At 48.8% G+C, this 15,412-nt stretch overlaps 1 protein-coding gene across 21 annotated transcripts in view; it reads right to left on the reverse strand.

Moving 5' to 3' along the window:
* Nucleotides 1-15,412, reverse strand: part of LOC100643265 (protein turtle) — a 156,704-nt gene that overhangs the window by 58,186 nt on the left and 83,106 nt on the right. For 17 of the 21 annotated variants that reach the window (XM_048405537.1, XM_048405533.1, XM_048405536.1 and 14 more), the window contains exon 3: nt 6,664-6,707. The gene's annotated coding sequence lies outside the window, so the exon portion shown is untranslated. Of the gene's footprint in view, nt 1-2,644; nt 4,257-6,663; nt 6,708-10,632; nt 10,652-15,412 lie in introns of those variants that run through there. The other 4 variants (XM_048405544.1, XM_048405524.1, XM_048405527.1 and 1 more) reach the window with 3 other exon arrangements.

Below are 15,412 nucleotides of genomic sequence, written 5' to 3' on the forward strand. Positions count from 1 at the left end.
TCCCGTTCGAAAAACCCCATCCCCTCAACTCCGTTAACGTTGCAATTGCAGCGGCCGTGTACAGGACACGAGTACCCCCTTGAAAAACGACCATGCCAGTGTCGTTCCCGGGAAATAGTTTGCGTTTTATATGACCGAGCGAAAAAGTTACGCTGTCGCGCACCGGTTTTCCGTTAAGGCGGCGTTTTTCTCCAAATGTCGACGTGCAATTTCGCTCCACGGGAAAATAGCCGACTACGAGAAGGGCAACGATTTCGATTCGCGGTCAAAATTAACCGAAGCCTGCTGGCTGATATCCGAATCGCGCGGTGCCATCGCAGCGAATAGTTGAGTCGACTGCAGCAGTTTCAGCAATTTCACTCGTTTCACCTGGCTAGCTCGCTAACAAAATGCAATTTAATTCTCCTTGATTGTATCGTCAGTCATACCAAGAATCCTCGTACGCGTGTTTGTGCCAATTTACTATCGGCGCGGCGTGTCGCCGAGAAAAATTGAACTGCACGTTTAAATCGCGCTTTATCGTAACGTCGCGTTGCGTCGTCGTTGTACTTAATCTAACTGTGCTTCGACGCTGAGTTTATATGTAGCATACCGAATTACTGTTTCGAGTAACGCGCGCAACAAATTCGCGATACCATTTATCGGGCACGATGCTCGGGCAATGTTCGGTACGTTGAATTAACCAGGAAAATTTAGTTACTCGAAATATTAGCGAGCAAACGGTTAGAGTGGCTACTACATAAAAGCGCACAGCAATCCTGACTGCATCGAATTCATCTCTCGTATATAATGAAATTCGAAAGGTTAATTACGTTGATATAAGTTACAAAACGAGGAAATAATTAACTCGTCGGGTTACCGATAACCCGAAAATAATTCTCGCTACTACGCTTATAAATTTAACCGCGTTAAAAGGAGATACTAAATCAAAACACGTTAAAAGGAGATGCTAATTCGAAAACGAATAGCCGTGGCTGAGTACTACTCACGCAGACCGACCCTATTAGCAAATGCAATTCGACCGATTGCCGGTACCGCGCGTACTTTATTAAAACGGGAACCAACCTCGCATTAATCCCGCCGATGTTTCTCTATTTTTCACCGTTCACGAGGATCGTGGCAACGATACGATGATCGATCGAACACCTTGCGGCTATGGAAATGACGATTCGACGCGATGAATCGATTCGGGCACAGGTGCATAAGCGACGTAGAGACGTTTCGACGTATAACGCGACATAAGGCTCGATAATTCTCGAACCAAGAGCCGTAGGCCATGTGTAACAACCTCATAAGTTAGTCGCGGGAGGAAAAATCGACGGTATGCACAAATTACCGCAAATTGATAGTTAGCGAGGTTGTAAGTTATATTCGACCAGCTCGAAGAGAGAGGTTTGTCAGTGGTTGGCTGCATCCAACGAACCGTAAACGTGCTCTTCGTGCATTTCCTGGCTCGGATACATCAAAGGGGTAATGAAATCAAGTATGCCGCCAGGTATTCTGGAAGATCGATTTCTGACTCGATCGATCGAATTTCGTTCCGACGTTCCGAGATACATTCACGATTCACAGAGAATATTATCTTCTTTCATCGCGTTCTGCCCCTTTTCCACGGTCCGACAAAACTTTTAATTGCGATTTTATTAACGACTCTCGATGGCTGATGGAAAAAGCGACCCCCATCGCAACGTGCGTTTCGTCAATTACGAAAAACTCTTCCTCGGTATTACTTTGCGATAACTTTTCCGTTCGAAAAAACAACTCGACTTTTTCAATCGAAAATAGATACTGCGATATTTTACGCGGTAAACGACGAAGCGATCGAGAATCGATATGCCGATCAATCGCAGGCAAGCGTTTAGCGGTAAACGGACTGACAATGTTCGTGCTATCAACGAATAAAAAGAATTGGTCGGAATCAAAAATGAGTCGGAGTCGCATAATTTCTCAAACGCTAGATCGTTATAGTCGTGAATCTGAGCGCGATATCTGAAGGACGATTAATTTTGCTGAAAGCGAGATCGGTGCGGTATCGTTTTCGTGGAGCTGGCAGTTGGAGGGGGTCATGTTGCTCGGAAAACCGCGAGATCCACTAGCGGTTCGGTATAATCGCATTTAAAATAATTGCGCGCCTAGAATTCGATCGATCCGGGCGGGCAGGGGGTGGATCCAGGTGTGAGGCGTAGTTCCAAGTTCGTGGCACGAAAACGCCAGCCCGCGGCATATCCTTGCACTGCCCTTAACCCGCCCTTCGCGCCGCGGCCTCAGCAAACCTAACCTGCGCAGCCGCGTTGCAACTTGCATCCAGCATGGAGCGAGGCCATGTGCGCTATTAAATCCATCGACAAGAAGAAACGATGGATCGACGGCGAACGTTGTGGCAGCGAAGACGACGCGGCGATACGCCACAGCAGGTAATAGGGTTGACGGCGAAATGGACCAACAACCTTGAAACAACCATTCACATCGATGCCGAGAGAATTAACATTTTCGATCCGAGAGCTTTCGCTGGATCACGCGGTTAGCTTTTATGCACCTATCGGATCCTCGCGACAAAATCCCAATGCCAAGAGGCAAAAGGAAAAAAGAAAAAAAGATATAAGGGAGGGAGGAAAAGAATCGTGTAGCAAACGTGAAAGCTTACCACGAACCCGATAAGTCTGTATCCTGAGTTTCTTCTCTCGCCGGGGTGTGGTTCCTTGGCGTACGGGTGGGGCCAGGATCACCCCACGGGATTAAGGATTTTGGACTTGGCTGGATTCGGGAAGCTCGTGCCTGTCTCTGTACGCGTCCCTTCGAGTACACGTCAGGGGGCTGGCGTATGTGTGTGTCGGAGGGATACAACCGCGCGCGAGGTTGTTTCTAGGTGTACACTGCTATAGAGGTTAACGGTTAAGGCGGGGACGCGTGTGGGAGAGCACGTTCCTTTCTGACATCGACGTGGCTGTGTAAACGCACGTTCGCGTCAGAGAAGTTGCGATGGATCAGAGGGAAAGAGGACGGAGAAAACGCGTGCGGGTTTTTGACCGTACGTACGTGTCATGCACGCGAGTACGCGTGTCCCTAGAACGAGACCTCGTAGGTAGTGCACGGTACTTGCGCACGTGTGTTTCTACGGGGTGATCGTTGTGTATGTGCGTAGAAGGAGGATTTTCTAGGTGGTCGTGCGTCGATTCGCAAACCAGTCGGAGAACGGTATCCGAGGATCATAAGGCGAAATGGGTTTTAAGGTTCTTTTGGATAAAACGGAACAGGGCGAGGGGGTCGGTCTAGACGAACTCCTGCCTTCGCTAGGACATTGTTACTCTCGGTAGATCGTTTCGTCACTGAGAGATTCGACCGATGGTAACGCGATCCATTCGCGGCAGCCACCTCCGCCTACTTTCCACGTTCTTGATGGCCTGGTCAGGAGCCGTCAAGGTGTTCACCAGAATGTATCCTTTGCCTCTTCCGCTCTTTCTTTCCACCGTTCGTTTTGTCTGTCCTTCTTTTACGGTCCGTTCTTAGTCACGTGATGCATCGCGCCGCGACATCGTGCGTGCTACCACCCAATGAACTGATCGTGTCACGGATTCGCGTGCACCATCGATTCACCTCACGGTTCACGAACTTTCGTCGATTTTCGACGACATTCGCTCCTTTCGTCAGTCGCGAAACTCAACCGCACCGTGTTCGCGCCGGCTTAGCGACGAATCGGACACCGCCAGACCCTCGACCTTCGATTCAGAGATTCGAGGTCGATACGAGGCGTTCTCGCGATAGACACAGACTAAAAAATTCTTTGCCTTTCGCTTCGACACCGACACTGATAACTCGACGCTAACGTCGTACTTGACTCGCACAGCGTTCGCAGCACAGTTCGCGATCCGTTGGCCGAGTTAGCGCACTCTGTTTCCTCGCCTCGTGTTGTTCTTCCAAGAATCTCTTGGCTTCGTCTGACGGAAAAAAGATCGCGGCGTTGCTGTTCCTTTCGATAAGGCCGCGAAGTCACAACTGCGACACAACGTTCGTGCAACGAATCGGTCGCGGCGGATAATCGCGCGCGCCTCCGAACATCAAGGCGATGCGTTTCGAAAGCAGCCGATAGTTCTCGAGCGGGCGAATCGTTCGACACTCGCGGTGCACGTTCGCGCGCGCCACGATTCCAATAAAATTCAGTAGAAAAATCGCGAAGAGCGCGTCACACACCGCGAGGGAGTAGTTGAAGGTACCGCTTGGCTGGCGGTGGTGCGCGGCGCCATGACAGTGTTCGCTCCTCTACTACCGCCCCCACCAAACAACCCCCACTGTCGGCGCACTCTCTCAACCCCTCTTCTCCCAGCGAACCCCTTCGGAACCCCTCGACACCCCGCCGACCCGACTTTTGCCTCCTCCGCAGCTACGGATCCGTTCCATTCGCCCCGCTGTGCCTCGTCTTTCACCCTCTCCGACACCCCCTGACGTCCCTTGCCGCGATTCGCAATGCCTCGGCCCCACCAACGCAATATTGATCGGGCGGAAGGGCGGCATCCAAGCTCGTAACGACTTTCAAAGGTGCCCTGGCCACGTCCCTCGTGTCATCCGCCTCTCTTTTTTTCTGTTCATCTTCTCTTCTTTTCACCCTCGTTCATCCTTGATTTCTTTCTTCATTCAGCATCGTAAGAGATTTCTCGCGTCTGCCTCTCGCAAAACAAATTGTTTCGGAAGGATGTTTATCCGTTTTTCGTCGACTAACAGCCGATCTGTCACTTCAGTAATAGATTTCTTTCCACGGATCGCACGTGGGGCGTCGCGTGTACTCCATACGACCAGATGGTCGACCGCTGCTTCACCAAAATCTACTCCATCGGTTCGCGGCGAGCATCCGCGCTCGTTTGTCCGCTATCCGCGAGTCGCTCGATTATTTTTCTTGGTGAAACACATAGAAGCGGTTGGCGCTGCTGCTCCCATTATAATTTAATTGAATCCCTTTCCACGTTTGCGACGCCCGAACTGTCGATGTTACGAACAATTAAATATTTAAGCGAGTTCTTCGTTTACGTTCGGTGTTCAGGACGCGGATTCATCAAGTTGCGGCGAAATTTAAAGCCAAGTGACGCGTGAAATTTAATAAAGTACACGCAAGTTGCTGGATGGCAATGAACGATGATGCGTATTTCGCGGCGAGAATCACGCGTCAATTTCATCGTTTGTTCGGTGGCGACCAGCGGTTTCGCGCAAACTATCGCAGCTATCTTAGAATTAACATGCATTTATGCACGTATGCACGCCGGCACGATGTAGACATTAACAATTCAAGCATGTGACTTTTCGCCGGATCAAAGGCACTGCTGAAATTTCACGATTCACCGTACTGGAAACGTCCGCCGTCTGTCTCTTCGATCATTTTCCAAGTGCCTAGTCGCCTCTCGCGCAAACTTTTTCGCATCCCGACATTCGCTGTTACCGAGCGCGCGATCATCGACGTCCTCCGCTGGAATTGTCTCGAACCAGCTCGAAGAATGGAAAAGTTTTCGGGAGGTCGGGAATATTTTGCGCCTCGTTGCTTTTCGCTATCTGCCTGACTTTTGATTGTTTCTCACCGATGCCCGAGAATACCGCGAGCGGCGCGAATCAAAGTTGGCGATTATTCCAAGGCTCTGCATCTTCCCTGATACTTAAACTTTGAATAAAAATCTACTGAATCCGAGCGCGCAGCCAACAACTTGACGAAAGATAATTTTAATTCGGTGTGAATGCGACACGACGAAACGAGACGAGAAAAGACGAGACGAGACGAGTCGAGCCAAGGCCGATAAAAATACGGAAGAACGTGGGTCGCGTTATAGATAATAAGGAGATAGAACGCAGGCTTGGTTCGTAAAGCTTTTGACACCTGATCTCCCTTTCTAGGTAGACACAATGCGAACCACTCGCATGGAGCCGTTCAACCCTCTAGATCCGCGTAAGCTAACCTTTTGTCTGGATCGCGATGAAACGAGTGCTTCGCAGCCCCCTAAATAACGTTGAACGTGCGTGGCTTGCATTCGTATTCAGTGTTCGGGAGGCGTTTCTTTGTAACACGAATACGTATTGCTGATTTATCTCGAGCGAAAGATAACGGGATGTACATTACCGCGCATAGCTGGAGAAAGCGGAGACTCGTAATAAAAGAGCCGAGAAACAAAGAGAACCGAGTACGAATAAGCACGTGACGAATGTTAATTCCGGATGCAAGATTTTTCGTTTCGATCTATTATCCAATTGGACGGGCCACGATTCAGCATCTGTCGAACGCACGGATCCTTCGCAATCCCTAAATAACGAGCGAATGCATTGTTTCGAGTGGTATCTGACGGTGCGCAGAGAAGTCCCGTAAAAAAAAAAAAAACGTTGTGTTCATGCATATGCAAGCAACTTAAATTTATGCGACCCTTCGTCCCGTATCTTTATTCAGCTTCTGACTGTATCCCTCTTTTCCGTTGCAGGGAGAGGAGGGAGGAAAACATAAACGAACCGCGACGTAACGAGTGCAAAATACGAGACCTCGATAAAAGAACGTCCGAGGGAACGAACGTCCGATCCGAAAATTCTGGCCGAGTTTACGGAAATATTATTCTGCTTTCGTCGAGCTCGACTAGCAGACTAGCTTCGCATGTGATTTTGCAGTTCAATGGCGGTGTACGGTTATTAAGGGAAACTTACCCTGCGAGTGCGCTCGCCCTGGATCCACAGAGACGCCTTGGGATCTGAAACAAAAAGAAACAGCGGTTAGTTTCGGGGATACGATAGCCGAACTGCTGGCAGAACTTTTGCAATTTACAGCCTGGAAAATTCCCGTAAGAGCGATCGCGTGACCAAAAGGAGGCAGTACGAGGTCGTCGGAAATAACTAGGCGACCAATGGGAGGTGGACGAGGGGATGTTACACGCCCTTCGACGTCAACGAGAAAACAGAGCTGAAAACCTGGCGACATGTAAAAGGGAAAACCGAAACTGTGGCGCCAAAGTATCTCGATTCTCCGGAGACTTTGGAAATTCTATTGTAACCGGGTTTAATCGGCGAGTAACGTCGAGCGCCTGCACAACCACATTCTGCTACGATCGCAACGAGATGATAAGAGTCGGCCAGCAGACCATCGACCGATCTCTAATCGACGTCGCGAGATAACCACGAGAAGATTTGCAATTTCGCGCAGCAATTTCGACTTCGATTGTGATCCTGGAAACCTTTCCCAGTCCTGCAAACGAACAAACGTTTGTTCGGCCTAGGAATCGAACGTCGTGGTCGCTTCGTTCTACACGCGATTCCCTAGATCTGACTTTCAAATGTCGGAATTCTTACGTAACGCATCACGAATTAAAAAACGTACGTACGTCCATCGATACCTTCTCCATGGCAAGTCTCGTAAAAAATGAAATAAAGTACCGGAAAAACGATTATTTTCAGAAAATTGTGCTCCAAAAAGAACCGAGTTCTTTTTAATTGCGTTGAAATGGTTGTTCGCGGAGGTTACTCGCGCTGTTACTCGCGTTGCAATAAATTATCCGCTCGAATTCGTCCACTGCGTTTCCTAGGAAATTGGATTGGCTGACATTAATGCGATGTTCGCGGCTCAGCCACCCGGTAGTTCCGTCGCAGAGATGCGTTTCCGGCAAGGACTACCAGCCATAAATTGCTAAATACCCGCACTTAAAACGAACCAACCAGCGGACGCGTAGCTAACTGGATATGCGTCGATGCTTTTCTCCGGAATTTGCGCAGAATATCATGAACCGTGACTATTGGCCGCTTGCTAAAAATTTAAGTGCTAGGTATGTCGCGATCGCGAACCATGGGATAAAATAGATCGTATAAATAAAGATCTATTTACGTCGAAAGACGCAAGTTATATATCTCTACACACACATATATATATATTCGCGCGGATCGATAGTTTTGCACAGTTTAATATACAGAGATGTCGTGTCGGTATTTTCTGCTGATGCGAGTAAGACGAAGCGAGAAGACGATAGGAGAGCGGAGAGAAAAAGCGAGTCCTCGACCTCTTAGAAACGAACGCGGCAAACCGCGGCGCTCTATCGTGCACCGAATAAATACGACTCCGCCGATATCCGCCAATAAAATACGACGCTGTCATAAATCTACATAAAGTTGAAATGATTGAGAATCGGACGGTAACGCGGTACAGATCGACCGCTGTATTAAGCTTTGGACACGATACTTTCTCCAATCGGCATTGTTCGAACATTAACCGCGTACCCTTCGTAATTCAACGGATACAAAATCTTCCGCCTCTTTCCCGATGATTTCTGGTCACCATCGATGAGACGCGAAATCAAAGTCGGTTAAAGGTAAACAGATTTCTCGCGATTTTCGGCATCGAGATCTACGGAATCTGATTTTCGGCTTCTAATTTACGAGAACACGTTGACAGTAATACTCGTTTACTTCGCGTCGATTACTCGCCCTTACCCTATTCGTCGCCGTAGAGGAAGGCGCGAAATAAGGAGAACGGAAGGGGACTTGCTCGACTATTAACTGCCATCCTCTTTTCGTATCTTTTACAGGAGGATACGGCACGTCGAAATTGGCCCTAAAGTTGTTCGGTTGGAAACACGAGTAGCGCAAAGGGGTATACTCGAGAGTCGGGAGCATAAGATCAGTTCGCGGCACAATCCGGAAAACTGTGACTCGAAATCTAATCGTCCGCTCATTCCCCCCGCGAGAAGTGTCTCCGAGGAGCAACGATTCCAGTGAGTGCACTCGTTCTCGAGAAGCGTGAAACGACTGCAAACGTGACGCCGGAAGATCTAGTCCGGTCGTGCTTCAATTTAATTGTTCTCGCCTCACTCGAGAAAGCTAGTACAATTCCCGGTTGTTCTACTTTCTTTCTCTTTTGTGAACCTGCGGAATATCACACTTGAGATAAACGCGTGGAATCTATTTGTTTGTTAGTGGCAAGTATCAATGAATGCCGTCAAATCCGAAAACCCGCGAAAGAACCTTGAACGAGTCGAAGGACGCGCGCTCTATGGCGGATCGTCTGGACCGCAAAGCGATGACAAACAAGTTCGATCGCAATGTTTCTAAAGAGCATCCGCTTGACCGCTTCTAGGTTCCACAAGATCAATAGTAAAAGTCGCAAGGCAAACCGAGATTCAGGATCGAAGAAAAGCGTGTCCGGATCGCGGGGGTTCTTTACCTTGGTCTAAAGATAGGGCAGCGGATGGTTGGTGGTCGGTAGGAAGCAGTTGACTCTAATTTTACTCGGAGTCTGTAGGTGAACGGGAACGAGAGGTCAGCGAGACATCGGTAACCCGATAGGCTGGCTGATCGGACAGCAGCTCTAATTTTAGATAAATCCATCCGTCAGCCGATATTAGTTGGCTCATACGTGTGCCAGTAAACGCACGTCGTGTATGTCGAATACACGTCGCTCACCTAATAATGCACGCGAAAGTGCACGCGTATGTGCAGCTGACCCCAACCGACCGACAACACAGCGGTTCTCTCGCGCGTACATCTACCACGCCTGTGTATGTTGGCCCGTGTACGAGCATCGAGTTGCACGCCAGTAAATCGATGTCTCTCTGGACGGTACCAAACCGGTACCGACCGTCCAAGGCTAGCTACCATATCCAAAGGCGTACGTACAGTCTATGAATTTCGGCCAACGACTTCGACACCGACTTGTTTTCCCTCGAGTCGCTATCCAATTTTCTAATAGTGATCTATCCGTTCCTTAGACTTTTACTCCTTTGTTCGCGACAATGATCGTTTCCGATCGGTCTACGAGCCAGCTGAATAATCGGCAGATAGACACACTTTAGATTCGAATCGGGGAGGTTGAAAATTCGAGGAAAAACTTTCCAAAGATATCGGCCGAGCATCCGATGGAAAAACAAACGAACAACTCGACTCTGCTCGATCGCAAGTAGAAATATGCAAATCTTGAGGTAACCTTGTTCACTTTCCTCCGCGCGTTCGAGGGTAACCTACGAATGCTGGGGGAATCAGTCGAGTGGAACGGGGGAAACTGCTTGCCAAAATATTGTCTCGGTTCTTGCCCGTAGGGAGAATACCGAGAAGATTATCCACGACGAAATGTATACGCGAACCGCGACAAGAACGCTCCGTACAAAGCTTTCAGGTCGCAAAGGAGCGAATGCAAGACTTCGCGATCGAAGAACCAGCTAAATCTAAATTGAATCCAAGCGCGCCGCACCACGCCGTGTCGTATTTCCAATGATTTTGTCTACTCGACTCGTCGTTTGCCGTGCACTGTTTTTACGGCGACGACGTTCGACCTTCTTTCCCTCGAATTTTGCGAATCCTCGCGGTCAGCCACTGATCTAAAAACGAATCGAAGGTTAAAAATGTTAGCACGCTATCGTAGGTGGGTGGATCGACGCGCACATAACGTGGGTGGATCAAGAGTAAGCGAATCGAAGGTCGAACGCTGGAAAAATTATTCCAGAGCGGAAGGAAGCTCGATAACGAAGACGAAGTACAGCGAGCCGCGTGAGAGGGAAAAGGAGGCCGCGGCTGCTGGCTTGAATGAACGTTTCATTTCGATGCTTGACATGGCCGGAAATGGGAAATGGAGCTCGAGGCCAACGAGACTAGTGAAATGCAAATGAATGCCTGCTTCCACTGGCAACACCCTCGTACCTTGCCGTTCGTAGGGCTGAAACCGAGGCGATCTTGTGGCAAACGCGCGTCTCGCTGCCCGATCCATGTGCTACTGAGAAAAGTACGACTATCACGCAGCCTCGACGCGCAGCTCGGTGAAATAACCATGAAACTGCGCCACGGGATTGCTACGCGACCCGACACGTCGCACAAGTCCGCATGCCATCGAATAATATGCGCAAATTAATAAATATCTATATCACCTAATTTCGTACAGTGGCCTCCGAGATATAGCGCGATCGTAAAATCCCTACGACGTTGCAGCTTTTACATCGATGGGAACCGGATACGATAAGAATCTGTACATTTAGGCGAGGTCGCGTGAAGTACGCCCCATTCGTGGTTTGGCCTTTATCGAAGGGAGTAGAGGGTCATGGCAACGGAGAATTTCACGACGCGTGATATGTGTGCAAGTATTTGCACGACGCTTAAACGATCTATCAGAGCTGCAGTTGATACTACGTCGATCATTTTTAACGACAGCCGCACGTTCAGTGCGTGACGATTTATGAGACGAAGTAAGAAACGATTTGGTGGATCGAAGTTTTCATGACTGCCGATCGAATTTCGTCGGCTCGATGTCTGGCAAAGGATTCTCCGAATTTCGTAAGACCGGAAATTTAATTTCAAAGTCCACCACAAAGAACCACCGGTCAACGAAGTTAACGAATTGGACGAAAGACGTCCCTTTTACCCGTTTCCTTTTTTTCCTTCTCTTTGCGTTCGTCGCCCGAGTGTTCGATCAATGACGCGACAGCGCGATTGGTCGACTCCTCGAACTCACGGGCCCGAACGTCCACTACTTTGTACACCTTACTTGCGTACCAGTAATGCTAATGTCAATTGTCATTGTCTTTGAGACCATATTTTTATCGATTATCTTCTTCACATCGGTGTCTTTGATTTTTTGTCGATGCGGCGAAAAATGCAGATTTTCTTCTCCCTCGTAAAATCATACCACGGCTTTTCGACTTATACGATTAGCACGATTAATCGCCGTTCAGAACACCTACACCGATCCCATACAATCCACTTTCCAGCCGATTAACGCGTAGCCAGGATAACGAGCTTTATTAACCAATCTAATGAAATCCAAAGTTGTTGAGCATGGGTTGGGAAAGTCTGGAACAGGCTCGTAACTGGGAGGCGCCGGACATAGTCAGACACGATACGCGCGTCTCTCTCGGAGTTGGCTGCAATTCGATTCGGAAGGGCTTCGTCGGTGATCCATGCTTCACGGATACCGAGTTGAGACGGCTTCGCCAAACAGAAGAAGAGGACGAGAGGCAGAGAAAAGGAAAGAGGAAGAGTAGAGTGGGTGAACGGCAGAACTACCAACTAGCTCGACCACGAGTTTCCCTCTAACTCCCAGAAATTCCACGGTATTAATTTATCTTCGTGCCTTTAGTTTCCCGTGCTACCGTGCCTTCTTCCATCTATCAATGTGTCTAGCGTATGATGTGCGTTCTAAATACTTCATCCCTCGTCCGTACGGACCCAGGTACCAATAAAGGCGTTTACACGACCTGTTTCGAGCTCGGTGCTCGCGTTTCTTGCAACGTAGTCAACTCCCTCCGCCGCTAATCGTTCCTAGTTTCGATCTTCTGCGATATATCGGATCGCGAACGCAGGAAAGTTCACGCGTTCGCGTTAAAAGTTCGCTTTCTTCGACTCGGTAATTTTACCACGCATCTTGTGCACGTTGAGCGAAAACTCGACGACAAAACTGCCAACTTACGTATCGTGATACCGCACTTCTCGCAGTCCCGAGTCCCTGCACTACTCTTTATGTTCTTCTCGTTAACGTTCCACCTCATAAGTTACAGCTTTTCATCTAGACCAACGTCGGCAGTAAATATTCCTTTGCAACCAATTTCCATTTGCGAGTGGAGTCTGTTCATCTTTTTCCGCACTGCCGCCACGAGCCACGTCGCCGACGCGTCGTTCGCCGCTTTTCTTTTCTCTGAGTAAACCCGTCGCGCGCTTTTCCTTCCCCCGCAAACGACTCAGCGGGGTGAAAGTGAGAATTAAAAGGGTTCCAAGGATTCCGTGCTTTTACCCGACCGCGGAAGAACCAAGTGTTTATTCGGGAAACGCGTCACGAACAACCACTGGATAATGCACGCAACCTAACGTTCACGTTAATTGCGGCATTCTGCCACGCGATTTTCAGAGAAAACAATTTGAGAAGGGGGGGGGCGAAAAATCAATCGATAGCCTGCGTCGAGAAAGCAGCGCGAAATTTTCCCAACCAACTGGCTTGCCATTTTTCTCTCGAAGCCTGCCGGCTATCTCTTTCCGAGCGCAATTTTTCAACCAGTCAGAGAATTATTCCCTTGTTTCGATTCGGTGCTGTCTATTTGCGTTTCTTCTACGTCGGCCGCATAAGTTACATCTCGCCATCTCGCGCGATAAATACATCATTTCAACCCCGACCTCTCTCATCTAGCCAATTTTTGCTTGCGAATCTTCGCTGCACTGCTACCGTCGCGCGAGATTTACGCCAGACTGCCGCTATTCTTGAATTACAAGAACCCAGTTGACTTTTTACGACCTGCTCTATCGTTACCTGTTAATTCGTTGCTTCAGTCGAACGATAACACGAAATTAGTTGTATTTTGTGGTGTTCTCTCGACCGCACTTTGTCTGGAAAAAGAAGACAAGCTTTCTGGTTGAAAGAAGAAAATGATGAGAATCCAGAAACATGGGAAAGGAACATGGTTAATAAGGTTGCGTTTGCAAACGTTGTTCAGCTGTTTCTCTCTTAAAGCGTTACTGGATTCAGCGACACAACGACGTTGATTGTACCGGCTGGATTAACCGACCGAAACTGAGGCACCAGTTGGAACGTCAAACGCAAGGGTGTCGCGGATGCACGGATGATTCAAAAGAAGGCTTACTGAAAGCTCGTACGGTGTCTTTGAAAAACGTCGAGTGAATTTCTCGAGCGAAGGCATGTGGATATTTGCGGGTGAAGGGTTCGTTCGCGACGCTCGTGCTTTACGCGCGATAATTTTAACAAGTTCCGTTTCACGGTAAATACTTTAATCCTTTCTTGTGAAAAATAGAATAGCGAATGTGTGTACGGCACCTCTCGACAGGAACGAGCCGAGAAAAATTTCCATGCAAATGTACCCTTTTACCGAGCAGCGGAATGGTAAATGAATACTGAATGAAAAAACGCGAAGTGTGACCCGACTACCCTCTCTTTCTCGTACCCAACGTAGCGCCACCTACACGCTGAAATTTCTTAGCGACGTGACGCGTTTGAGTTATTCTCGTCTCTCTTTTACTACACTCGCTAGCTTCCTTTCAAGGAATGCGCGCCACGCACAAATACTCTCTCCCTCGATCGAACGGAACGTCTATCGACGATCGTCGAGACGCGCGATTCGATCGAATGTCGCCGCTCAACGAGAAATCGCTTCGAAGAAAAAGTTGTCGGAAAATTTGACGACTCCAGTTTGGCATATCGATACGCGACGTACGTACCTATCTACCGCTGCCGGAAAAAGACGAAAAAGACGTTCCACCCTGACGATAAAGGCGATTTACTCGCGAGTAAAGTTTCGTTCGTCGGAATCACAAGGAAACCACTCCGCTTCTCGAGATTTCGTTCCCCCGCTTGCAACAATTTTTTCCCCCGTTTGATATCGCGGAACGGATAATCTCTTGACAGAGCCTCGACGATTCGAAACACGCTCGGAGATCAGTACCGACGATATCGTTGCGCATCAAGAGGAAGATGTAGCGCGGAGTCAAGACAAAATATCAGGTAAGTAAAAGAAAACCGAAATGTGGGAGACTCGATGTTAGAGCATGTTGACGGAGTTGCTTCAAGGAGTCAAAGAGGCGCGAGAAGAAGAAGGAAAGGAACCAACCTGTCGGTAATTCGTATACATTCGTTACCCTTTTGCGCGCTTTACCCAATTTTCTCGTAGCCGGTAATCGATAATAAAAGAGGTGGGAAAGAAGAAAGAGAAGAAGAGAGAGCAGAAAAGATTCCAGTATATCGGGAAGGTTTACAGAAACGCGTTTGTGCAGGAAACACAAATTTTCCCCGTCAGAAGGGGCCTGCCCACCTTCTCTCTTAATTAGTGGGCCAGCCCGTACATTGGTTTCGCGGTTCGGAGGCAGGTCGAAACACCTTTATCCCATGCTGCTTCTTCGACTTTCGTCCCAAACGGCTCCACCTTCGTTTCGCGTATTCGTTGGTAGATGCTTTTTCGAAACAGCCGGAAGCGCGGAAGTGTCGGTAAACAAGCGGCAAAGGCGTTCTGCGCTGCAACCACCGCGGGAAACGCCGCTTTTTCGAGTATTTTGGCCGTGTAAGTCGGCTTCTTTTATTTCCACGCTGCCCCGCCTTTGTTGCACCAGGTTCTCGTGGAATCGCCTTGGAAATTCATCGAAACGAAAGCTGCTCTGATTCGGCACGGCTTGGCCCGGCGGCGCTTGAAAACGCGTCGATTCAACCGTTTATTTGCACAGCCGACGAAAAGTTTTGATGATCGGTAGCGAAGGGGGAGGGGGGCAAACGAGGCACCGAGGATGATCGTAACGCGTGAAATGGACCATTCACCGTAGAGTACGTCGCCGAAGAATTATCTCGACGTTATTAACGCATCAAGTATGAATCGTGATATGTAGCGTAGCTGGAGCTGTAACGAGGGCGACGTTATTATCCATCCCCGGTGCGGAATAATAAATGTCCGGAAATTTTAAACCGGCACGTTTCCACGCGATCACTGCGGAAGAGGAA

Source organism: Bombus terrestris, chromosome 4 (assembly GCF_910591885.1).
Source record: "Bombus terrestris chromosome 4, iyBomTerr1.2, whole genome shotgun sequence".
Taxonomy (NCBI): Eukaryota; Metazoa; Arthropoda; class Insecta; order Hymenoptera; family Apidae; genus Bombus; species Bombus terrestris.